Here is a 27,746-nt window from a genome sequence, read left to right as displayed (position 1 = left end):
GCCGTGTTGTTGGCTCGCCAGCGGGACAAGCGGTCGAGAAGCAATGTAGGCGCATTCGATACACCCTGACAAGCATTCCGCCAGCATTTCCGCCTCTCAAATAGGACCATGCGGTGGCTGTGCGACGAGCTCCGGGACGAACTTGATCGGCGGACACGCAGGCTGAGCGTCGAGGAGCAAGTGTTATGCCCCCTTCGTTTCTTCGCTACCGGTGGCTTTCAGTCAGCGGCCGGTAACGAAGAAATGATATCGCTGTCGCAGCCCTCCGTGGGCCTGTGCATCATACGCCGCCAGCACACAGTGAAATAAAAGATCGTCTGCGAGCTAGCTAATGGTCAGCAGGTGCAATGGAATAAACGATCGTCTGCGAGATTGATAGCTGCATGCCGAGCAGACGACCAAAATTACACAAGCAGTCGGCATAACATTTATAACCTTTCATTGCTAGTTTACGCATACACATACCAGTTTAACGCTCGTAGACTTCTCGCGCAACAGGTACGTCATTAAGAAATGAAAATTCCCCCTCTTACACATTTTTCACTCGTAGAGCACCACAAAAATGTCAACGACGTAAAGCACCATTCCAGGTCCTTGGAAAAGCCCGCGTCGACATGCCAAAAGTGCGTCAATGCCAAAACACGTAAGTGGACGGTTATCTTGATGCACAGGCATTGTCACCGACCTCAAAACGGAGTCCAACCGCGAAAAACTGAGTAGCCGCAGCATTGTTTACACTTCACTGTCACAAAGAAACAGCTAGCTGCACCTGCCATCTTTGGACGTTCCTCCCCTTGTAGTGAAAACTTTCAACGTCGTAACAAAAAAATGTCATCGCGTTTACTTTTTCAAAATATGCTCAAATAAACTGGTAAAGGATACCCTGATATGATTTTAGTTCTTTAAAATGCGTTTGCAAGAACACTTACGGTATTTGAATCAAAGGCCCGCTGCTTAACCGGAAGTACGTCACGATGAAAGGGACGCAAAAGGGACGTTTTCAAAAGGGACAGTTATGAGAATAACGTCCCAGATCCTATATTGTCAACAGGGGAGATGAAGTTGTGCATTGAAGTCGAACCCGTCTCTATCCTCTCCCTCGAGCTGATCATGGGTCAATGCACAAAGTGGAAGAGCTTCACTGCAAGATGAAGCGGCTGGGGGGGAAGACGTGACCAGATGCCAGGATACAGGACACATCCACACCCGCTGTGGACGCTGTGTCATTTCGCTGAAGAAGTGTACCGCCTGACCCTCCCTTGCTCCCTTACTTCAAACGGAGATGTTGAACGGCCAACCACCAGTGTCGTGTGGTACCCAAGGTAGCACCACGCGAGTAGCAGTATTGGCGCGTATAGCATTGTCCCACTCCCCATGCCTTTTTCAGTTGAGCAGAACGTGAACATGATCCTTGCCTTGGGAGCAGCAAATGGCAATAAGAGAAAGGCCGCAAAGATTTATCAGTCGTGGAAGTTCGGCGGTAAACCAGGGTTCATGCTGGTATCAAAGAAAAAAATTCAAGGGTTTTCAATGACTTTCAAGGCTCAGCCAGGCTATTTTCAAGGGCCATGTTGAGGGCCTTACTTCCACAAAACACAAGTATCACTGCATCAAGATGTATTATTTATTGCACAAGAAAACATATTAAGAAGTTTTTCATTTTACACAGTAAAAATACATTAGCGGGCCCAATTCTCTAAAACGACGGGCCGTCGCTTAAAACGACAGGGTAGCGCCATGCAAGTGCATGTGTCCCAAGGTTGGGGCTGTCGCTTGGAGGGGCGACAAAGCGGGCGAAATGGCACTGCGCTGCACCGGCAGCATGGCGCAAAGCGACACGCGCTGCCCCCCGTCGTTTTGCTGGGCACTTTGCGCCCTTCTGCCGGTGCACCGCAGTGCCATTTCGCCCGCTTCACTGTGAAGGCGTTGGGTCCACGGACTGCTCGCTTTGCGAGGGCACCGAAAAGTTCTTCATGGTGCTACCCACTGCTGGCTTCACGTTCAAGTCATGATTGGAGCTTTTCGCATGACTTTGCAGCGCCGACTCTCCTATAGCAGCGATGTCAAACGTTTTCGCGCAAGGCTTGCATTTCACCCGATGTGGACTCGTCGGGTCCAATGCAAGCCTGTGCCTATGACTGTCATTGTTCAGCCACGAGCATTGAAACTTGGATTTACTTGGATTTCCTAACTCACAGTTACTGCATGCAGTAATTTCGACAGCACAAATTACACGCTGCACAAACCACGCCGAACGTTCGAGCTACGAGAGAGAACAACGCAACTCCCAAAAGAAACATGGAGGGATTGATTGGATATGGATCCGGCTAGACCCTTTGAAACCAAAACTTATCTCAGCGCAGCAAGGCCCTTAAAAACCGAAACTGCGTTCAGCGCGGCCAGGCGTTTAAAATTATCTGCTAAGTGTATTCTGTTTAAGAACTAAAACTCAAAGGTTTTCTCGTAAAAACGTGGCGAACATTTCCGGAGTAGCAATACAGTTCTTCATCCGTAGACTGGTAGTCTTCTGAATTTCCCTCCAAAATCAAGGGTTTTCAAGGACCTGTAAAAATTCAAGGACTTTCAAGGCCCTTGATACTGCTACTTCTGAATTCAAGAGTTTTCAAGGATTTCAAGGACCCGCAAGAACCCTGTAAACTCAACGTATCAACAGCCATCAGAAATTATGAAAACCCGAGACAAACCGGCTCCTTTGAACAACAGCGGCAGAGGACTCCATCCATGAGTACAAGCCTACACGCGGATGTTCTTGCATTTACGGCTGCAAACCCCCAAGCTAGCGTGCGAGAAGTGGCCGCGCAGGAACCAATTTCCAAGTCGCCAGTTTAGAGGATTCTAAAGGACTCGGACTTTCACCCATACCATGACAGCCTGAGCCAATGCCTGGATGAAAGGGGCTTGAAGAATTGCCTGGATTTCACAAATTGGATCCTCACAAAATCTGAAGAGTCACCAGACTTCCTCAGCAACGTAATGTGGACAGATGAAGTCAATTTTCGTAGAAACGGCCAGGTAAATCTGCACAATGCCCACTAGTGGAGCGACTCCAATCCACAGTGGGTAAAGCGCACTCGGCACCAGTACCATTGGGCATTCGGGGTCTATTCGTTTCGGCTGTTCCACAAGAACCAGTTCAGGCCGCACCCTGCCATTCGTTTTCAGCGGTGCAGCATAGCGACCCCTGCACTGAGCCGTTCATTTCAAAAAGTGCACGAAAGGAGCAGCGCTGGTTCTTGAATTTGTGGCACCAGCTCAGACGGTGGTGCCGCGTTGGTGAGAGGACGGTGTCGTCAAGCCGCAAACCACCAGACGATGTCAGCAGCGGACGACCTTCGTACACTGGTTGTTCCACTGAATGGAACTCAGACGCTGATTACCCCTGTCATCGTGAAGGTGGGAATCGTGTGCCACTTGGCGACGGTTTCGCCTACAGGATGCCTGGTATGTTAACTTTTGGACGCACGTGGTCAGTGCCATCGTTTTCAACCTCCGAAATTCCTGTTACTGCACCCGTACGACCTCGTTAAGTTGCAGCAGTTCGATTGTTCGTCGTTATTTCAGTACTGATAGTGCACGGTGTGAGTTTTGTTCCCACGTGCTGTTCACATGTGAATATGAAATTTTTACGTGCTGTTCCTCGGAAAATGAAGTCCGCGGGAGCAGCAACTGGCACCGTGAAAGAAAAACAAGCAACAAAGGCTGCGGCAGCAAATAATTACAATAACAACAACACGCGTGTGCATTTATGATGCTAACGTTAGCCAGGGCTACAGCCATATCCAAACTCGATGCGTCATTATTTTCTCCCGCAGATGGGACGGTGATATCAGTGGTTTTCCGAGATGCAGTAAGCGCCCCAGATGCTTTGCCCGTCATGCCCGATGCTACACCTGCGGGCGAACTGCCTCAAGGTCTCGGCACCGCACAGGTGGATGGGCACCCCGAATTCTCCGAGGCCGATCTGTGGAACGGCTGGAGGAACCGGTTTGTCATTGCAAAATACAAGGAATTCAACCCTTTGGTCAGGACTAAGGGCGGATTTCGGCAAGTTTTATTTACCTTGTCAGTGAATTGCTAAGTTGTTACGAAATAAATTTGATCCCTGTCTGCTTTGACGTTTGCTAGCATACCTTGCTTTTAATGTGCTGGAATTGTCCATGTTGCAATCCGTGACGTCTCCCTACTGGACGAAGAAGGCCATGTGGCTGAGCTTCTCTCAGCCGAGTTCGCCACAGAAATGACCTCTCTGCAGGTGCAGAATAAGTGGAAGAGTTTACAGTGGTCGTACAAGAAGGCGAAAGTGAACAACGGAACAAGTGGTGCTGCACGGGTTGTTTGCGAGTATGAAGAGTAAGTCCCAATACTCGCCAGGGTCCCAGTACGAGTCCCGACATCTTAATTCTTTTATCTCGTAATCAAATAACATCATGCAGTCTTCACTTGTGAATCTTCGGCCCCAGCCTTCCACCGAACTTATCATTGAGCGCCCAACCACCTTCGGAGCGGGTCGATACCTACATCAGCCAGGTGCGACCATCGGAACTCGATTAGTTCACCACGCCAACTTCGACACCACGCCAGCAAAGCTAGGCGTCGTGCAGGCCTAGTGACACCGACGCACAATGGATGACGACGACGACGCTCACCCGCAGCCGCCGAGCCTGCCAGCTGCGTCTATGGACGCGGACGCTGCCGAGACGGGCTCGAGCGGATGCATCAACCCCTGGATTACGGTAGTTCGCAAGCGATGCAAAAAAAAAAAACCAAAAACCAAACCAAGCCGCCCGCCGGCGTCCGCCCAAACTCGCTGCCGGCAAGACCGACAACAAAACCCGTCGTCCAAGAACCACCCGTCCGCCTACCTCCTAACAACTTCACGATTGTCTACCGCCCGCGTGAAGGCCTCCACGTAGCCACACTCACCACCCAAACCCTTATGTCGGCACTCGCAAGGAAATGTGGCCTCTCTCTCCCGGACTTTTTGAAGCAAGTGACCATACTCCTGCAACCCACACCCAATGTCATGGTGGCCAGCACCGCTGACCCGGAGCTCGCGATCACTCTTAGTGAAATTGAAAACCTTCAGTGCGCCAACTGTGAGCTAGAATTCTGTACTTACATGAAGCCACCTCCCAGCACCAGTCGCGGAGTTGTACACGGACTAGACCCTGCCATAACAAGCACTACCCTCATGGAGTACCTGCAATCAAACGGCCCCACTCTTCTGCATGCTCGCTTCATGGGGCACACCAGGTCTGCCCTGCTCACATTCCAGACGAAGTACGTGACTTTCTACGTGAAGGTGGGCAGCGTAATGTAGCGCTGCCGCCCATTCCGACGAACTGTTCCAGTGTGCCGTGCGTGTGGTGACGTAGGACACCGGACGCACGTCTGCCCAACCCCAGAACATTCAAAGTGTGTAGACTGTGGTCTCGCTGACCCACCCACAGACCACTCGTGTGTCCCCAAATGCCAGCTGTGCTCACTCCCGCACACTACGGCGAGCAAGGACTGCCCGCGCTGCGATCTCCCCCAACCTCCTACCCGCAAGACCAACACGCGTACATCCCAACAGGTAAGCTGGTCTGCTGTTGCCGCACGCTCCCCCGCTGCTCAACCCTACACTACCACCACCAAACCTACCGATCATTCCCCCCCTTAGCATCGACCACGCCTTTACCACCTCCCCAACTAATCCGACCGCACCAACCCCCCCGACCTAAATGAAATGTTGTCCACATTCCAGGAGCAGATTGCCAAGCTCCTCTCCCGTGTCGAAGCACTTGAATTTGAACGCACCCAACCACCCCCCACCCCCTCTCCTCACCGCCAAAGGAGGTTAAAAACGCCCAAATTGAAGCAACTGTCCACGCACGCTTGAACACAATCATCGACTACCGTTTCCAGACTGTTCTTATCCTACAAGTAGAAAAGCAACAAGAGCAACTCACGGCTAACCTCACCAAGTCCATAACCGGTGCCATGGACCTTCTCCGTTCTCTCAACGAACGCATCGGACATATACAGTGTATAATGCAATCAGACAACCCACCATTAATAAAAAACAACGAACTCAAGATGGCCAATAGAACCCCCACCTACCCACCTTTAACAATATACCAGTGGAACTGCCGCGCCTTTAGAAACAAAAAGGCCGCCCTCGAACTTTATCTCGCCTCACATCCAGCCGACATCATTGCACTGCAAGAATACGACACCCCCCACCCCACCATTCAAGGATTCGATACATATACCTATCCCCCCAGCACCTGTACGGCCATATTCGTATCCGAAACTCTCACCGCTCAAGTGATACCCTCCACACTTCCTATCCACCACGTGCTCATTGAACTCATTCTCCAGCAACTCACCACCCCCAGAATCTATATACTAAACGTCTACAGCCCCCCGAAGCAACCCCTCACCGACATTGAAGCTCTCCTGAACGTCACAAGCAGCCATGCCAAAACGGACCCCTGCGTCTTAATAGGTGACTTCAACGCCCCCCCCAGATCGCATGGGGGTACCCGCAAGCCACACGGAAAGGCACGGCACTGCTCAACGCCATTCAGCACCACCATTTCACATTACAGAATGACCTTACTCAACCCACCCGTATAGGCACCAGCGTTAACGTGGACCACGTAGTTAAGACACCCTGGGCAGCGACCACCTGATCATAAAAATTTCCAGCCCCTCTCCCCATCACAAACACCTCACAGGTGTGGCGAAGCTAAGAGATTGGGTGGCCTTCCGCGTGGACCCACTCCCACACACCACTTCAGCAGAAGACCTGGACCGCTGGGCACAAAGCATAATCGACACCCGGGCTCGACACACCAGAGCCATCCACCTAACAGAGGATCTCCAAGCAGCTGACAACCATCTCAACCACATCTGGGAAGCACGACAAAGCCTCCTGAATCGCTGGCGCCGCAATCGACACAACTGCAGCCTAAAACGCCACATCGCTCAATAAACCGAATCGGCTCTGCAATATGCCAGAGAACTTCAACAGCAGAACTGGCGCTCGGGCTTGGCACATTCTCCGTAAACTCATGGGCACATTCCCCTCCAAAACGGCTACCAACCAAGACATCGCCCGTCTGACGCACAACCAACGCAAACCCCCAGCGCAGCTTCACTCCACGCTCCGCCAACGACTCTTCCCAACACACGTCAAGCCACCCCATCACCCGGATTACCAAGGGGCCCAAAACCCAGACCTCGACGCACCTTTTACCAGCACGGAACTCCTTCAAGCCGTCGCTAAACTCGCCCGCAATACCGCACCTGGACATGACCAAGTCACCTACAAACTTCTACGAAATCTCGACGACGAACATCTCGAGGCCCTTCTCAAATACTACAATGATCATTGGAACCACGGCCCGTTACCACCACAATGCCGCCATGCAGATATCAGCCTGCTCCCAAAACCCAACAAACCGATCCACTTAGACAATCTTCAGCCCATCGTCCTGACATTATGTATTGGCAAGCTACTAGAATGCCTGGTCACCTATCGGCTCACAGCCCACCTCGAAAGCACTGCGTAGCTCCCCCACACAATGTTCGGGTTGCGGGCCAACCTCTCCGCCCAGGACATACACCTCCAAATTAAAGAAGTCATCGACAAACTGAGCAAGTCCCACCCAAGCTCCATTCTAGCACTAAACATAAAGGGGGCCTTTGATAATGTAACTCACTCAGCGATTTTAACTCAGCTCCAACACACCGGATGCGGCGCCGCAACACACAACCATCTCCGAGCGTTCCTTTCGAACTGCACTGCTACTTTGAGCATCGGCCCTCACAAGAGTGACCGCTTTCACACGTCAGCGCAGGGCACACTACAGGGCTCTGTCATATCGCCTCTACTCTTTAATATTGCCCTGGCACGTCTCCCACCACTGCTATCCTCCATACCAGTTATCTCTCATGAATTTTATGCAGATGACATTACTCTCTGGATTCCCAAAGGCTCTCCTGGCTACCAGCAAGACCGGCTGCAAGAGGCCACAGACACTATCACGCACTACAGACGGAACTGTGGGCTCTGCTGCTCACCCAGAAAATCTGCTCTTCTAATACTACGTGACAGAACTATTGGGCACCGCCCAGAGCCCACTCCCAACGGGACGGTTACCATCAACGCCCAGACCATACAAACGGTCAGAACTACGCATCCTCAGCGTGCAAAACCATCACACTGGCTCGGGGGCAGCCTTTCTCTCCAAAATCCGCACAACAGTATCCCAACTGACTCACGTTATCCAACGAGTATGCTCCCGTCGACACGGACTCCGAGAGGCAGACACCTGCCGGATCGTGCAATCCATGATCACAAGCTGCATTGTCTATGGCGCCCCATTCCTCGCTCTAAAATCCCAAGAAATCGCCAAACTCGACACACTAATACGAAAGTCGTATAAGGCAGCCCTTGGGCTTCCCAACTTCACTTTGACAGAACGCCTCCTTCGGCTGGGCATCTATAATACCATACCAGAACTTACTGAAGCACAACTTACAAGTCAACGCCAGCGGCTACAAGCTACCTCCAGTGGCCGCCACCTCCTAACCCGCCTCGGCTACCCCTCCAACCCCACTCCCGAAACCTTCTGCACCCTCCCCCCCACAACCCGCGCTGCCATCCAAGTGTTCCCAATACCAAACGCGTGCACCCCATCTACAACAAGGGGCGCCGCTTACACCGCACACGACTACTACTTAAACGTTATAGCACAGACCCCACCGCCTACTACACAGACGCCGCCCCATACAGCACACACCCTGCACACGCCGTCGCAATCATACACTCAACAGGCAACACCACCACTACAGCCACCATACGCACCACATCTATTGACACTGCAGAGGAGGCGGCCATTGCACTCACCATTGCACACACGCCTGCTACGCACATCACCATCCTGACTGATTCCCAATCCCCCTGCCGTCGCTACGCCATGGGTCGCATCACCAACCTCTCCCTTTCCATCCTCACCCAACGACCTACACTACCAGACATCCGTCTCGTATAGATCCCAGGGCATTCGTCTCTTCCCAAGAATGAGGTGGCTCACGCCACTGCCCGCGCCTTAACCTACCGGGCATTGCCGGAGGGGATGAACCACCCACCACCCCCAGACCCTCCTACCCTCCAGCCTTAGGCCCCCACCTACGCTGATATGCTCTCCCACTACCGTCAGTCCCACCGCTACTACCCACCACCTCACCCCTTCCTTCCCATCGCAGACTCTCAGATCTGGCAGCGCCTACAGACCAACACTTTCTATAACCACCAACATCTACACCGCATATCTCTGACCACCCACTCCCTAAACTGCACACACTGCAACTCCCCATTGACAACACTCCACTTGGTATGGACAGTGTCCTACTAACCCTCCACCCCCCCCACCCAATCTACGAACAGTGGGAATATGTGCTGCGCAGTGGCCAGCTCAAGGACCAGGCTGCACTGGTCGAACGGGCTAGGTCAGCGGCTGTGGCACGTGGCCTACCGGAATAGGATGGCCGCCCTTGCCCGTCTTCTTTAACACCCTTTTTACCCTCACCCAATTTTAGGAAATAAATGTTCATTTTCTCTCTCTGTCTTCACTGCAGCATTTGAAATGCAATGGGAAGCAAGTAAAGTGCTTAATGGCACAAATAAAATTACTAAATTTACACACAAATGTACTGCGCTTTAGCACTGCGCTTCAGCAACTTTTTTTTTCGAAGGCATTCACTGTAGCCGCGGTCAACAACTACGCCACTTTCTTCACTGTTGCCTACTTCTTTCAGGTATGGTAGTTCCTGCAGCTCATCGAACAAGTCTCGCTCATCATTGCACAGGTTGCGCAGGACACACGCACCCATGCTTATCAAGCAGCACTGGCTGCATCAACAAAGTACAGCCTTCGGAAGCGCTGCTTCAAAAGTCCACATGCAACCTCAATGGCAACTCTTTGCTGGGAGTGGCACTTGTTGTACTCCTTCTTCCAGGTGGGGAAGCTTCGAGCAGTGTCTTCATATGGGGTTATGAGCCACGGGAGCAGCGGATAGGCACAGTCCCCTAGTATGTAGCCGCTGCTGCACTTTTGTGTTACTTCCTCGAAAAAGAATCCCTCACGCAGCACCCTAGCACCATGCATAACCCGAGAATTTGATAAGCATGTCTGCGAATCTTTTTGTATTGTCACAAATCCCCTGTAGAATCAGCGACGGAAACTTCTGGATGAAGTACGACTGCGGAGATTCCTTTGGGATGTGGATCTCCACAAGGCTTTCTCCGGTGTTGCATGGCCACAATGGTGTTGCATGGCCACTTTCGAGCAGTCTTTAGTAAGAAGCCAGCCTTGATGCGTTCTTGTTCACGCTCGTCCGGTCAAGAGGTCACTTCAGCACTGAGGCAGTGCAAGAGGTCGAGCACTCTCTCATTACACGCGTGCACAGATGATTCCGATATGGCAAACATGTCGGCGATCGAGTACATGTTGCACTGGTTCCCGAGGTAGGTCAGGACGAGAAGACGCGTTTTCTGAACACTGATTCGTGGGCGCCCTCCAGTGAACTCGGGGAAGAAAGGAGACGCCTGCGGTCTGCAATATCGTTGAAGGTCTCGCGTGACAGTCAGAACATCCGCGTGAATTCGAACTCAAAATATCTGCCAACGACCTCCTCACAGTAAAGTGGAATACGATTCCTGTCCTTTCTCACCACCGTTACAGCTAGCGCTGCGAGCAAGTCGTCGAACTCCTCGTCTTCACTCGCGGAGTCCACGAGCTCCACTGCTACTTGAACGACAGTTGCTAATGTGGCACAGTCCATCTCGTCCTTCGGCGCAGCAGCAATGTACACACACGCAAAAATATCGTTCGCGCTTACACGTAAAGAAAGTAAAGCCGCAAAGTGCGCTTAACAAGTTCTCAGGCGCGCAAACCACGTGCACCACAAAAGAAAGTGCGGCGCGCACGACAACACGAAGCAGACAGCCTGCACAACACCTGCCCTTTGGCATTCGTTTCTCTGTGGCACTAGTGTCGCGCTGCAGCTGCACCCCTTTAACTGGCGCTGCAATAAAACGGAACCCGCCCGTGCGCCATTGTGAACTGGTGCAAGCGGTCCAGCCGAAACGAAGAGACCCTCAATGTGTGGTGTGGAATTTACGATAGTAGTATAATTGGCCCAGTTTTCTTCGACCAGACATTGGCTGGACAGCGTAACGTGAATGAAATCCTTGAAGGAACGGTTGATCGGTGCCTCAGCGAAATCCTGCTGTCACATCTTAATCTTATGGGGTATAAGCAAGATAACACAGCAGAAGTCCAGACGGAACTGGCTTCATGCAACTTCTCAAAGAGAGTGGATTGGACGGCACAGGCCAGTCAATTGGCTGGCTAGGTCCTCCACTGGATGTCTTTCTTTGGGGCTACGTGAAAGATCACGTTAACACCACCGAGAAGAAGATGTCGGATGAGCTCAAGGCAAGGATAACGGATGTCTGCAGTACAATTCCTCCGCCCGTCATCAAGAAAGCCACTGAACATGTGATAAAGCGGGCTCAGTACTTTGTAGCTGCAAGAGGAGAACTATGTACACGCCCTATAGGCGGTAGCTAACGACCAACAGCGCTTACAGACGCACCCGCTATTAATCCATTAGCCTGCAGATCAACAGTATTGTAGACCCAAGGATAAACTACTCCTGTTCAAAATACGCGCCTAATGTAAGCTTAGGTATTTCACTAGATTCAGCGGCAACGGGACATTTGTTCTTCATTCCAGTTTGTAAATACGATGACAGAGGATGCCAGTTGATGCCTTGTTGACAAAAATCTAGCAGTTCACGGTTTGTTGATGTTCTCCACCCTGAAGGAACCACAATGGTTCCCAGAGCTCCTACAAGGTAAGCAAATCGAGATTTTTTAAACACGTACAAGCAGGTATGAGGAAGCAGCTAAATAACTATCGTGGTGTTGTTTAGCCGCGACGCTAGTCGCGGTCCACATAATCGTTAAGCGGCCAGGCGAGGGTTGAGGAACGCCACGCGTGCCGTATGAAGGGTTTCGCTGCTGTATGCCTCAGTTTGCGTGCTTTTAGGATTATAATAAGTGTTAGCGGCTGTATTATTTTTATCGAAAATAAAGCCAGATAAGCTTTTGCAAAAGGCTGCAGGGAGAACCATAAACACTCAGCAGTTTTTCAACATTAAAGCTTTGTGCCGCGAATATGGTATGTTTGAAAGTGAAACGATGTCATTGGATTTTTGTGTAACTCGGCGATCTTTTTCTTTGCAGGAGAGGACATCTTCTATGGAAAGTGGGGAACGGAGAGGGGTGTTGCTCTTGTTCACCTCCATCCAAGTGACTCTGAACTTGACTCTAGTGATGATGACAAGAGTGATGAAACTATGCACACTGATACCCGCCATCAAGCCAGGACGATAGCGTGACCAGTAGGCCTGATCGCTCGACGAGAACCAGTCTAGAGCGCTGTAGACGATCATTTTCGGCTAGTAGCTCCTGCCCTCCATTAACCTTTTACTTGTCGATGTTCCAAAATTGGAACAAACGACACCTGATTTGGTATTTCCTTCCCAACCTACCGAATTTCCATATTTTTGTTCTCGCATACTCCCTGATGTTTACGGAAAACAACACAATTGGTGTTAACAACCCATTTAAACGTTTTGAATAAATGTTTACAAAAAGGCATATTTTGTGTTTATTCACCACCACATGATTGTTTCGACAGTTTGCTGGAAAATGTAATGTTGAAATGTTTAAAGCTGTACGAAAATATTGGAACATAGTTAGTGATTACTCTGCGGGTAATGAAAGAAATTATAAAGACACTCTAGCTTTCTGTTTCGAGAGTTTTGTGCGAATGTTCCTTTTCTGGAACATTGGCGCTTCAGAGAGCCAGAAACACGGAGACCGACCACTGCACTTTGCGTCACTGTTTCTTCTCGTTTTCACGTGTTGGTGGCGCCCTCTAAAAAACATTTGCAGAAATTTAAATGCTACTTTTCCCGCCTTTCTTTGACATTATTTTGAGATTCTCTAGCACGTTGATGTTGCGCCATTCGACTGCAGTGCCCTTGTGAATGTAACCGGGGAGCGACTTACTAACTAGTGTTCTTTTGTGCTACCACAGTTCTGTACGACAAAATTATCGTTTATAGGTTATGGCACAACGCTTCCTGACTTTGGAGGCTACAATTAACCTTTTGTTCAGCTTTTGCGATGAGGAGTGCGAAGGTGCATATATGTGCCAATTGCTGCCTGATGAAGATGACAACATTACTGACGAGGAGCACGTGGAGTAAAACGACTTTTCTGAAGTTGTTCCCGAGGATATTAGCGGATGTGCAGAAGTTATGCTCTGCAGCGATGAAGACGTCTCGTGTCGTCTACTGAATGCTTGAGCCTTGAGCCACGACAGAAGAAACCAGTGCGATGGCAAATGACTGCAGAAAAAGGCCGCAAATCTTCAGCCATGACCGTGAAAACAAAACCCCACAGCCTTCGCTTGCAGCAGACCGGGAAGACCATGTCACATTCAATAAACCACTCGCCAGCCAGAACCCTCAGCTGTTGCTAGAGGCATTTCCTGAGCTTGAGAACATGAGTCCATTTGAGCTGTTCAGCAAAATATATTCTCCAGAATACCTTGGTTTACTGGCTGACATGACTGCAATGTACGCACTCCAAAAGGAAGACGAAGTACCAGGTGCCTTGTACCAGTAAGGCAGGGGAGGTGTGCGCAGTGTAAAAAAAATAAAAAAAAGCAAACCCTAACCAGTGCCAAGTCTGCCGAAAACGGCTGCACAGCAAGTGCTTCCCATCCTACTATGGCGTGTGAAATGCTAACTGACCTACAGCGAGGATGATTTTTCTAGATAATCGTTTTCACTCTTTATATTCTTCGGAGTCATTTCAGGAAGATAAAGACTTGTCTTCGGTTACTAAGAGCAAGCAATTCCACTTTGAAGCCAACAAAATATGTACCAGAGAACTTTTGTGTTTTATGTATTCAAAAACTTATCTCCTATGTTTTACAACGATTAGACGTGCCGGCAACAAAACGCTTGTTCAAGAACAACCCTGGTGTTACCACGGAAACGACAAGGTTTCATTTCTACTGTGATGACTGCATGCAAGTAGTAGCGCAGACGTCGGGCTCACTTGCCAACCGCAGTGCCGTCCACGCCCAATGTCCTGTCTGTGGCAGAATGTGTGACGGTCGCCCATTATTAAATGATGGCAACTTTTATCTAAGCTTGCCCATCAAGCAGCAGCTGACCTCGCTGCTTGCCGCCAACGACGTGTCTACAGCCCTCAGCGAGCGCCTGAGAGAGATCAATAGTAGAAGTGACACCAGCACGGTATTGTCGGACATTACCGATGGGTCAGTGTACAGAACAGTCCGCCAGAAGTTCAACTCTCAAGACTTAACTCTGACCATCAACGCTGATGGCAGCCCTCTCTTTAAACCGTCAAAGTATTCGATTTGGCCGGTTCAGATCATGATAAATGAGCTGCCTGAGCATCTCCGCCACAAAAATGTGCTCGTTGCCATGTTATGGTAAAGCCAAACCCACCCGGACATGACTCTGTTGCTCAGCAGCTTTGTGGAACAGATGGAGGACCTATCAGCTGAAGGCATCACCTGGATTGGTGGAACAGACACTGTCCAGTCAAAGGTATGCAAGCGCACTGTTCTACGTGGTGCACTTTAATTAAAAACAAAAAAATTTATTAAACCTGCTTAAGCGTTTTCTCAGTGGCATCTTCATCCAACATACACTGGATGCAGTGTTAAGATATGTCAGTGTTGTACCTAATTATCTGCACAGCTGAAAAGTACACGGTTAATGCTAACGAAACTACTTGCGCAAGTACTGTCATTAGCATTAACCGTATCAAAAGATCTATTACAAAAGGAAAATATCCCTTTCACGGCGAGCATATGTAAACTACAAGATTTTCAGAAGAGGTCATCTTTCAGTACCATTTCACACTTAAGATTTCTAGTGTACCAGCATTTCCTGCATGATCATATCAATGTACAGTGGAGTGAGGTTAGTTACGCAAATAACTCATGCATTTTCTGAATGTTTTGTTTCCACTGCAGATTTACTGCCTCAGCTGCTGTGTGGATGCCCCGGCCAGAGCCATCATGCAGAACATGTATCCATTCAATAAGCACTATGGCTGTGGGTGGTGCCTCCATCCTGGAGAGGTCATTGATGGTAAGGAGCTTTTCAAGAGAATTTAAAAAGTCGTAAACAGTATTTTTTGGCAGATATATATATTGCTGCTTCATTTGTGCACAAAAGCTATCATAGTAAGGTTTGAAGAGGGCTTTGAGGTTTTTTAAAAAACTTCAGTGCGAAGGGAAGCAAGCATCGCAGAAATTCAAACCCCATAGATTTGTGCATGAACACATAAATTAAACACAACCAGTTCTAGAAGCCATACATATACCTTTTAAGGCTCCTGGCAACACTAGTGCCTTTGTTTAGTGAGCCGCTGCACCTGTACTTTTGCACAAAATGCACAGTTATTGGAACCACGAAGTGCTTAGTATGTGACAAATGTGTTAATATTTTTTTGTATTTTACTACACTTAAATGTCGTTATAACGAAGTCAAACGGGCGCCGATTTTTTTCGTTATAATCATTAGTTCGTTATAGCCACTGACTAATTGTAATACTGATTACCGTACGCGATGGCATGCAGACAAAGGTAGGTCACCGAGAATAGAGAGTTTTAGTATAGCGTACGGGCGTTACCGTAAACGTAACGTAAACGTAATGTAGCGGCGAGATGCGCAAAAGTAGTTTTAGAAGAGCGAACTCTTACGCTTCACTAACGTTCGTTAACTGTGGTGGCGCCATCTGCGAGAGAAAAGGTGAAACACTTCGCGTGTGGCTACTTGAAAGCATTAGACACCAAGCCAATCCATCAGAAGATTTGCGCGCATCGGAAGTTTCGTGAATCTTTGTTATCCGTGTGCTACATTCCGCATATCTGAGTTTAATCCGCTTCTGCGTGCCTTGTGTAGCTTCACCATGACACAAAGTATCCTCTGCAATAGATATGCGCTGGCAGAGTTAGCGTGGTCCGACATAGAAGCCCTAGTGCTGCGCAGGAGGGAGCCTCAACGCAGGATGTATGTCGCCCGGAACGGCATGCTCAACTTCGAAGGCATGCCTGCGACAACCTTCCGCAGGCAGTTTCGCTTTGAGAAAGCAGACTTCGAAGTGTTAGTGCGAGCCCTCGAGATGCCTGACATTGTGACAAGTGCCCAGGGTGTGCGTGTCGCTGGCACTGAAGCCCTCTGCATGTGTTTGAGGCGCCTCGCGTATCCGAACAGGTTGTGTGACCTTCAAGAATACTTGGGGCGACATTACTCTGTCATATCAAGTATCACCAACAAGGTAATGCTGCGTCTGGAGACACAATTCGGCGTCCTTCTTGACGACTTGACAGCGCACCCGTGGCTGACTCCAGCGCACCTGAAGGACATGAGCGACGTAAGTTGGGCAGTGCGTACTTTTCGATTCACGTTTACGGGTCACTACACGTCGCCTTTTCACTCGTACACTTTAAGGTTCCGTTTGGTGTAAAATATAAACCTACCAGTACGACGCACAACGGAAGGGGGGGGGGTATGATTTTGCTACGCTTATTGGACCCTTTCCCATGGTTCTTTGCGGACTGATGTGTGCTCTTAAAGGCTCATTTCTACTCGATTCCTCTGCTCAAGTCGTTTATTGCCAAACATGGGATGACTTCACATATTCCAAATTCAATGCTTTTGTGTTAGGACCGTTTAAGATCCCCGTTGAGTCACTTGGTGTAATGTGTTTGTATTTTTTTGTAGTGTAAATAAATGCGCATCTCCACCTAAAAATTCACATCTAAGCTTATCATTACCTGTGCTGAATGCATGGACACAATAAATAAAACTGAGTTTTCATTATGTACATTTCCTTGCAGGCAGTCCACAGCAAAGGTGCCCCGCTGTCCAACTGTTGGGCGTTTATAGATGAGACAGCGCGCCCCATCTGCCGACCGACACAGGAGCAGCGCCTGTACTTTTCTGGCCACAAGCGGGTACACGCCCTGAAATATCAGTCCCTAATGTGCCCCAACGGGCTCATTTGCCAGCTGGATGGCCCCTATCCGGGTAGCAGGCACGATGCTGGTGAGTTGTAAAGAGCATTTGTGTTCAGAAGCCGTTATAGTGCTTTACTCTTAAATAAAAATTAGAGCACAGAATGGGCACCGTGCTTGATTCCTTTCTTGGTAGCTGCTAATTGATGACGGTTACCACACACAAGTACCTAATCACCAACGATACAGCATAAAAAACGCTGCAAATCATTGTAACTTTATTACAGTGGCTGGCACATCAGCCACACTATGCTGATGATGTTTTCTTTTTTGAGACCAATTGTAAATCAAGTAGCAAAATAACTAATTGCACTAGTTAAACTGCTTGATTTAGTCCCAAATAAGACTTCAGCAAATTTACTTCAGTGACTTTTTAATAGTCATGTATGGCAGCTTGCACTTATTTCTGCCTTAGTAATGCTGAAGGCGAAATTATACAATGGATACTTTATTTCACTAGGCTTGCACATAGTTTTGCAGCAGCTGTTACGTGTTCTAAAAGCCATTGCTCCGTACTTTTTTTTCTTTGCGTCTTGCAGGTATCCCGCGGGAGAGCGAGCTGTACGAGAAACTGGAGGCAGTGGTCCAGGGACACCAATATGTAATATACGGTGATCCCGCCTACCCGCTCCGCCCCCTGCTCATGAAGCCCTATGGAGGGGCATTGGTGACGCGAGCAGAGGAGAGCTTTAACAAGGCGATGTGCACTGTAAGACAGGCCGTCGAGTGGGGCTTTGGCAGAATCATTGAAGAATTTGCTTTCCTAGATTTAAAAAAAAAACCAGAAAATCATGCTGCAAGCTGTGCCCAGAATGTATAGGGTGGCCACGTTGCTGACCAACTGCCATGCCTGTATGTATGGCAATCGGCTTTCCAGGTACTTCCATCTAGAGCCACCGAGCCTATCGGAGTATCTGAGCCCTGCGAAGCACTGATCTACCCTGCACCATGCAGCTGTTTTTACTGTGTTAAAGGGAACCAGAAAAGCCTTTTGTAAAAGTTACAAAAGGCCTTTATTGTCGCGTAGTTCCATTATAGCGATGCAATGCCGTTGGAATTATTGATCTACATTCAGTATTAGCTGCGCCAGGAGCAATTAAGTGCACCTCTCCCCCCTTGCTGATCGATTACTGCTCCCTCTCTGCTTCTTTAAAAGCAGCTGGAAACACTGCCAGCTACAGTCCTGCGCCTAGGCACGCGTCAATCGCTGCAGACCCGCCTTTGCCTCGGGATCGCACATTTAGGTCAGATGCATTGTTAGTTTGCGAAAAGTCGTGCGGTCGGCGGACAAAACAATACTGTCGGGGAGGGTATTCCACAGGGTTATTGCATGAGGGAAAAAAGAATCTTTCATCAATGATGTGCGGCACTGAATGTGTGCGATTGGTTTGCTATGGTTGAGGCGCTGCAAGATTCTGGGCGGGGGTTGGAGTCGAGGGTGCCTGGCTAGTGGGTGATAGTAGAACGCGTGAAGCAAGCAGATACGCGAGATGATTCGACGTGATTGGAGACATGGAAGGTCAAGTGTGCGTTTGAGTCCAGTGATGCTAGATTTACGCGAGTAGTTTGGCATGACGAAGCGAGCAGCGCGATTCTGGATGGATTCCAATGGATTGGCACTTATTAAGGTTAAGAGGCATGAGCCATTTTTCACACCATGCAACGATAGTGTTCTATCTATAGTTGTTCTATACTCGAGATCTTTTTTCTTGCTTTTATTTATCAGCATCTTTACATTCTTGCCTCAACATGGAGAATGCACTTGAGTTTGTTTCCTTTTTTATGTGTTCGGCCAGCGCCTGGATCACTTTAAGCAGTGCTTGCTGGCTTGCCGCCTGCAAGCGAGCTTGCTCAGCTCTTTGCTCGCGGTTGGCGGTTCTTTCTTCCAGTTCTTGGGCACGAAGACGGAACTCTGCGGTCATTCGCTTCTCCTCAAGATCGAACCGCCTGGCCCACTTCTTTTCCTTTTGCTCTAGCTGAGCCTTTTGCAGCGCTATTTTTTGAGCTTCCATTTCTCACTCTTTAATATCCTTCATGGTTTGCTCATGGTGCCATCTTTTTTGCAGAAATTCCTGGTCCGTCTCTGCGGCTGTTGACTTTTTCTTTCCTGAAAATAAAAATGTAAAGTGTTGTGGGGATCCTGACGCCCAAGCCATTGCGCGATCACTGGGTTTGTGGCGTTGCGCAGCGCTTTTCCCCTCTCCCCCCGAAATACCGGCTCGTCTCGGCGCCACGGTGCACAGCCGAGCCGTCGTCTCAAACTCCTGCCTGAGGTGAAGCCTGCAGAGACCGTTGCGGCGATAAAACACTGTCACGCAGCGGGCGCTCCGCCCTGGTGGGGAAGCTAACCTCACCTCATTGGCCCGTTTGAACGATTCCGGAACCCCGCTCTCGCCGGGACGCAAACGCGCGCCCTGCACGGGGGTCCATTCGGGGAGACGCTTCCAGGACGCCGAAGGCGTTGGCCGAAGGTATGTGACGCTTTCTTTACCAGCCGGCTGCAACTCTGTTGCGCCAGCGAAAGCCCACCAGCCCTTCCGGCTGCGCCCCGTGCCTAAGGCTGCTCCTGTTGCCCCTACGCTTGCATATAGAAGGCCGTACCTACCACACGACGATCACGCCGTGCGGTACGCGCCTGTGAGCGAATGGGCCCCGTCTCCCTCGCTGCTGCGAGCCGATCTGGCCAGCACAGCGATGCGCGCGCGCACAACGTGCGCGCACCCCGGAATTTGCCCTGACCGAAAGGCCCACTGGCTTTGCGCCGACGACGCGCACACTTGCGCGTGGCGCCCCATCGCCCCTTTCACCTAACAGGAAGTACGTACCTGTACGGTAAATTATGTAATTGTGTCTGTAAAATATGTGACTAAAACGTTAGTATAAAATAAATGTCTTCCCTCCGTACCCTGGGCATATTCCTTTGTCGCCCCCTTCGCCACCTGCCCAACAGAGGCGGTGTTAAGTTGGCGCGACGGCGTTTCAGTATCGTGAGCGTGCTCAACTAGCTCGAACCCAGGGTGGTTCCTCGCAGTGTGCAGGAATGCCTGCCTTGTGCAATGCTAGGGTTATTCATATTGTGAGGTAGAGAGACCACAAACTGGCGCCCAACGTGGGGCCATTGACTCATTAGCCTTTGGCCGCTAATTAAGCTGAGTACGTAACCGGAATCAGTCTTAATGCTTATCCGCGAGCGGTAGCTGCTACGGGGACGAGGCGACTGCCCCTCCGTACGCGAGTGTGCGTGCACCCCTCGTTAACGCAGACCCGCGGGGGAGTGTGACGGTGCATCCGCGCCCCACTGGAGCGGCGGTATACGTATTCTGGGAGAAAGGCCACAGCCGCCTCTCGGGGTAGTGCAGGCGACATTTATGCTTGTTGCCGTCCCGAGGGTAGAGCACGAACGTGGTAGTTGACGTGCTATCTCGTGCTTCGTAATCCATCGAGATTCATTGTCCAGGTGTGACTTTAGCCGGCGGCGCAAAAGCGTGTGCTCGTAAAGGAGGCGAAATTGACAGCCGTTGAGTGGAGGAAGAGGACCCAGAGTTGAGAAAGGACGCGCGGACACCCCCCAGAGAAGGGCAGGTGCTTTTCGCGAACTCCATGCCGCCGGGAAGCGGACGGGCCTCGGCTGTAAAATCAGGAGGAAGCAATGCCCGTTGCAAGGCGGTTGTATTGAGCCGAAAAGAGCTAGTAGCCGGCTAGCAGAATGACCCGTTTTGTCGCCGGATTTGCGACGGTCTCTGGGAGACAATTTTTTTTTACTTTGATTTTTTTTAGACGCCGAGACGTAGCTTGTCCTGCTGCGGGCGCGCGCCGAGATGCTATTTGTCTTGTAGCTGGCGCGGGAGGGGGGCTGAAGTCAGCGTGTGTCGCCGATGCCCCGGGGGACTCATTTCTGCTGGACGGTGAAGGACTCGTGCTTAACTACGTAGCCACCGATGATGAGGCAATTGAACCATTCATCAATGTGGTAACCCCCTAAGTCTGAGTTGCGCACTGCTGCGCTACGCTCATGACCAACCATTGGCCGATTATTTAAGCCGCTCCAAAGTTTTCGATGAACTGAGTCGCTCCGTGACCTGGCCCGGCACGAAGCGAGATAATTTCACTGTTGCCGGTCCTGCCATGTCTGTCAAACGGCGAGGGCGCTCCATGGCTACTTGAATGACAGTTGCTAATGTGGCACAGTCCATCGTCGTCCTTGGGCGCAGCAGCGATGTACACACACGAAAAAATATCCTTTGCGCTTACACGTAAAGAAAATAAGGGCGCAAAGTGCGCTTAACAAGTTCTCTGGCGCGCAAACCACGTGCACGACAAAACAAAGTGCGGTGCGCACGACAACACGAAGCAGACGGCCTGCACAACACCTGCCCTTTGGCATGCGTTTCTGCGTGGTACTAGTGTCGTGCGGCAGCTGCACCCCTTGAAATGGCGCTGCAAAAAAAAAAAAGGAACCCGCCCGTGCGCCATTGTGAACTGGTGCAAGCGGTGCAGCCGAAACGAATAGACCCTCAATGTGTGGTGAGGAATGTACGATAAGAGTATATTTGACCCAATCTTCTTCGGCCAGACATTGACTGGACAGCGTTACGTGAATGAAATCCTTGAAGGAACAGTTGATCGGTGCCTCCGCGAAATCCTGCTGTCACATCTTAATCTTATGTGGTATCAGCAAGTCAACACAGCAGCAATCCAGTACAAAACTGGCTTGATGCAACTTCTCAAAGGCAATGAATCGGACGGCACAGGCCAGTAAATTGGCTGGCTAGGTCACCCGATCTCTCTCCACTGGATGTCTTTCTTTGGGGCTACGTGAAAGATCACGTTAACACCACCGAGACGAAGATGTCGGATGAGCTCAAGGCAAGGATAACGGATGTCTGCAGTACAATTCCTCCGCCCATCATCAAGAAACCCACTGAACATGTGATAAAGCGGGCTCAGTACTTCATAGCTGCAAGAGGGGACCTGTATGTATGTCATGTGTCAGGGCAACCCCTGAGAGGAGGGCGCATCAAAACCCCCCAAAAAAACGAGGAAAAAGAACAAACGAACGGCCATTTGAAGTGCGCGCCAGGAGCGCGCCAATCAGCAAGCGCCAGCGCCGACGCACCAAGGAATCATGGGCAAAGGTGGCAGCACACTGGTCGGCCGATCAGGGAAGGCCACACATGGGACAAGTGGCGAGGTGGCCACATCAGGACAGGGAGGAAGCCAGAAGCCAATGGGAGTGCGCCACGAGAGAGCCCAGAGGGTATAAAAGCGGGGCGCACAAAGAGCACGGGGAGGCATAACAACGGGAGGCAGACAACCAGGAGGCGGCCGGAGCACGTGAGCTGCAAGGAACGAGCCACGGGGACGCGGCCAGGCCATCGACCATGCCATCCGAGCCTGGGCGGGAGCGGGCCGACTTCGCATCGGCACCGTCATCCTAGGTGCACCATGAACCTGCGTCTTCGTGGCCCCAGCGGCATCGGTCGGGCACCAGCGGCCAACGTCCACGCTCCGTCGACGTTCGTCTCGACGGCCCCGAAAGGCTACGTTCGGGCCGAGCCTACCTGGAACCTCCAGCGGCAGCGGCTACCAGGGGGTAGCCACCGAGGAAACACGCTGCCGAAGGGATGACCGCGCGCGTCGAACGCCGGCATCAAGGACGCTACCAGAGGGTAGCCACAGCTCTGGTAGCTACAGAGGAAAGAAGTCGCGACGCGCGGAGCCCACGCCGTCCAGCGAGTGACCGCGCACATCGAACGCCGGCACCGATGAAGCAAGAAGAGGACGGCTACCACCGAGCCGCGGCCACGCAAGGGTGCGACACGTCAGCGCCGACGACCGGGGTAGGCCAGTCCAATAGGGACGCAGTCATAGGACACAACTAAAGAGTTGTGGTTTAGAGAGATCACCTATAGGGTGATAGAATAAGTTGATTCGGACGAATTGTGTAGAACTTTGGAAAGTATTGGAAAGCCACGGAATGGCAGCAGTGGCTTCTATGCTTTTGGTTGCCGTGTTTACACGGAATATTAAACCCACTATATCTGGACCACTTTGCTTTGTTGGTAAGGGGAATACCTCTTCTGCTCCAAGACAAAGTGACAGAGGAGGATGTTTCTGAGAGCATCGATTGCCCGGTGCAATTTGCCCTAGCCCTCGAGACTCTCTATGGCAAAGGGGGCAATGAGGTTCAATGTTCACCAGCTCCTTCACCTGCCCAAGAGTGTGCTCCATCACGGTCCCCTCTGGGCACACTCATGTTTTGCTTTTGAGTCAAACGTTGGTCAGGTGAAAGACCTGGTGACATCGGCAAAAGGCGCCCCAATGCAGACTGTGGAGCGCCTCACTCTGCCCAGTTCCTTTGCTGACCTTAAAGCACAGGCTCGTCCCCGAACACAAGCATTTCTGGGTGGAGGCAGCATCCCAAACCAAAAGTCTGTTGTGCCTCTTCTTGGCAAGCCGCGGACCATGCCACCACCCATTCTGCATACTGCTGAAAGCCAGATTGGTCACATCATCGGCGGCCCAGTTGTGGAGTATGACAGGGTTTCAGTGCACCACGTTTTGCTTTGCAGTGAGCAGTATGGAAGACCAAACGAGACCGGCAGCACAGCTGCAATGTCGCCGTCTGGTGTGCACTTTAAAGCAGATCATATACTCTCATTAAAAGATCTAGCTGGAAATGAAAGGGTCTTTGCTGTTGCCCACCAATTTTCGACTGCACCCACACACAGGATTGCGGTCACATTTTGAAAGTGCGGCAGGGGCCTTCCAGTCACAGAGCTCTCGTTGACCTAGCTCGCGGCACCGTGCCCTGTATATACATGGAGGTTGAAAGGAAGGTCTACTTTGTGCCTCTAGCTGGGCAAGCTATCTTTAAGAGTCGATAATAATGCTATTTTTTTTGGTAGCCTCAAATTTCATTAGTACATTTCAATGCTGCCTACATACGTGCTATACGAGATGGCTAATGCACAATGCACATCAGTCAGGAAAGCTTTGTACATAGTGTGTGTGGTTTATTGTTAATATTTCTTTCCATTAGCCTTCAGTTGCTGCGGTGAGGGAAGTTATTTGCAATATCCCAGCCATGCAGTCTATGTACATAGTGTATGTCATGCAGGCTGTGTACATAGTGTATGTAATTGTGCTGTTTGTAAAAATCACTTGTTCCCGGCATTCTGCTGCACATGCAGTGTGAAATGTTTTTTTGCCACCCACCACCTTGCTGGCTGTGTAAAGAGTGCATGTCATTCTAAAAATCGCTTCCTGTGATTCTGCAAGGGGTAGGGATCTAGTACACCAGTGGTGCAGGCTGTGCCCATGGTGTCATGCAGCTGTGTGCCAGTATCGCTTTCTTTCTACTCTCCCACGGCATTTACGGTGTGGAGAGTGGGCAATTACACCACCCATTCAAGCTATGCAGACGTTACGTGGCTGTGGTGTTGTTCTCTCTTTTGTACTTCTAATGAGTGCCAAATGTAACATTACGAGTTCGTAATTTCTTTGGATGGTGCACAATAAAATAAGAAAGGCGATTTGGGCTGTGCTTCAAGTTTCCGCGCTTGCCGTTCAATTCGACAGTAAGCACACAGCTTGAGAAAAAAACCAGCGGAGGTCAGTTTTTCAAGTTGTAAAGGGAAGTTTGACATCCACCTAAATGCAGCCATACGGATACAAATACGGATACGGATCCTGGACCAGGACGAATTTTTCTTAAGCTGCAAAGTTTCCGAGAAAGCTGTATAGCTTTCCTTTGTATCCGTATGGCTGCATTTAGGTGGATGTCAAACTTTCCTTTACAGAAACTTACTCCACCTTGGGGATTTCCCCTAAATCTGGTCGGTTTTTCAAGTTGTGTGCTTGTTCATCCCTATCGGCTGGCCACTGGCTAACCCTATACTAGCCTACCTTGGGTACAGGTCCAAGCAGTTTTTTTAACCCATGCTTGAAATGGAAATATAGTTAAATAAAATAAAACCATGTAGGCTGGAACAAGCTAGTTTGGCTCCTGCTGGGCTGAAACCACGTCGTGCCAGCTGGAAAGCAGCTATGCTTGTACCAGTTCAGACCAGCATAAGTGAGCTGGTCCCAGCAGCAGCTGGAAAGCAACTCAGCTTGTCCCAGCTGGTACCAGGTTCTGCATAGCTGGTCCCAGCTGGCAGCTGAAAAACAAATCAGCCGGTCCCAGCTGGGACCAGCTACCAGCTGGGAAACAAGTCAGCTGGTCCCAGCTGCAACCAGCTAGCATATTTTCTTTTGGAAAACGCCAATGTTCCAAAAATGGAACATTCACAAAAAAGCGCTTAGTCATTGTGAATGTGGCTGTATTTTTTCTCACAGGTAATTTATAAGCCAAATGCAAATTCTCAACAGCAATTTCAGTTTTTTGAACATTGGTTCCTAGTCCAGCGTTTAGAGTGTTAAAGAAAGCTAATGGCAGCAACCGCATTTTCGTGCTCATTTGGGACGATGATGATGATGACTCCGAAAAAACAAGCGAAGAAGTTCCCTCCAAAAGCCAAGAAAGTGGAACAAGGTTGATATCCCCAACATACAAGTTCCACAAAAAATTCCTATCCGGTTTCCGAAGTGAAGTCTCCGTATGATCCTACTTCAAGTTTATGTTTACAGACAAGCTCGTGGACCTCATCACCTTTCAGACCGACTTGTACAGCACCCAACACCAAGGGAAGCCTATCACAACAAATGCTGAAGAAACCGCTTTTTGGGCATTCTAGTGCTAACTGGGAGCGTACAAGTTTCCCTCACTCGAAGACTCTAGATGGCCGATTTCCCCCAGTCGCCGATGTGATGCCCCTGAAAAGTAGGGGTGTGCGAATATTCGAAATTTTGAATACGAATCGAATATTTTTCTTATTCGAAAGTTATTCCATTCAAAAAATCTATATTCGAAAATTCTCGAATATTTGGACCAGGCCGAATTTGTTAAGATTCTCGAATTTTCACCCCAGACGAACACCCATACTGCAGGCAAGACATTACACATTACAGCAACGCCGAGGCGCATGCACGCACTAGGACAGAAACAAAACAAAATGATGCGACCGTGAGGGAATATCTTTTCCGTGGCTGGGTAGGTTATCTGCAAGACGCACGGGTGCCATGCGCTGATATGACAGGCTCCGCGAAGCCTGTCTTACTGCACGCCGAAGTAAGAAGCACAGCCCCATCGTGCTGCCGCTGTTGCCGCGCTGCCAGCGCAGCTGCGCCGTCTGCTCCGCAACAGACTCGTGCTCAACAGTTTTTACTGTTTTGCAGCAGTGTTTATTTCTGCGACTCCTGTACAGCGATATACCGTAATTTCGCGTTCTGTAAAAATACCTAATACAGTGTAGACCGCTTATAACGTATGTCGCGGGAGCCGCAAAAATCTGCACTATAAGCGGTACCGCACTATAACCAAAACGCGCGCGAATTCAACCAAATCGCCACCTACCTCTCAAGTCATGATAAATTTTTTATCACCCAAACGCACAGCACCTCAAAACAAAGGCAGGGTCTTTATTTCGTGTTATTGTTAACAGCCGCTGCTGCAGGGTCTCGCATTGCAAAAGCGCGGTCCTACAAACGGCGAGTGCGGCTTTAACTTCCGTTGTGTTTGTGTTTTGAAAGACCATGGCTGCGTTTTTTGCGTCTATGAAGATGCCGCAGGACATGATAAGATAGGCCAGCGGGATTTTTTTTTTACCCCACCATGAGTTCACGATGCCGAAGGCGGCTGCTTATCAGCGCAACGTACTGGTGGTGGAAACCTTCGTGCGGCTCGCTTGTTCGGAAAGAGCGGTGGCTTATCTGCACAATGTTCTAAAGCGTGAACCGCATGGAGCGATTTCTCGCGAAAACGTGCAGCGCACGCCGCAGGTGCGGCGACGCCGGCAGGCCAATGGTACTTTTTCTAGTTTCGGTTCTATTATTGCGCGCCTAGAGGCAGTGGCGCTGGGGAAACACTCCTCCTTCTCATTTTTTTTTTCTTTTCGCTTCTCTCCGGCGCGCTGGGGGCGCGCATGCGCGATAACGGTCACCGCAGTTGCTGCTTCCGCACGGCGAGCAGCGAGGCCGACAGTGCTGCCACTGCTGCTGATTTATCAGTAGATCTGCTGATGTTGTTCAATTTCTGCTGATTTAGTGATAAGAGTGCAAAATCTACTGATTTTTTTGCTTTCGGCACATCAGGTTACCGAAAGCTACCACAATTTTGACCTCAGCTCAAGTTAATCGGGGCGTCGCCATTTTTCCGAGAACCTATTCTGATTGGCTTTTCGTCAAGAACTGAAAGCCAACCAAAAAAAGAATTGGCTCCAATCCACGCTGGAAGGTGGTTAGAAAGCAAAGCTTTAAACGACACCCACAGCCATTGCCCATGAGAAGTCACTTGAATTCACACACGTGGCTCTACAAAGAGTGAAACCAGAGATTTTGCCAGCCATTACTTTGAATTCGCGGAGGCGGCGGCGGCGTCCCGAACGCAACAGCATCGTCGGCCACGGCCGGGCTAGAGCGGCGGACGCCGCC

The 27,746-nt window shown here is 50.2% G+C and overlaps 2 pseudogenes; both read left to right on the top strand.

Moving 5' to 3' along the window:
- Positions 1 to 4,643: 4,643 nt before the first annotated feature.
- Positions 4,644 to 16,109, top strand: LOC144172580 (uncharacterized; annotated as a pseudogene).
- Positions 16,110 to 16,204: 95 nt separating this feature from the next.
- Positions 16,205 to 24,284, top strand: LOC144172579 (uncharacterized; annotated as a pseudogene).
- The last annotated feature ends 3,462 nt before the right edge of the window (positions 24,285 to 27,746 follow it).

The sequence above is a fragment of the Haemaphysalis longicornis genome, unplaced genomic scaffold (assembly GCF_048455015.1).
Source record: "Haemaphysalis longicornis isolate Haplotype H1 unplaced genomic scaffold, Haemaphysalis longicornis Haplotype H1 scaffold_240, whole genome shotgun sequence".
In the NCBI taxonomy this organism is placed as follows: Eukaryota; Metazoa; Arthropoda; class Arachnida; order Ixodida; family Ixodidae; genus Haemaphysalis; species Haemaphysalis longicornis.
The sequence above is the reverse complement of the archived record's forward strand: the minus strand, read 5'-3'. Positions and strand labels throughout refer to the sequence as shown.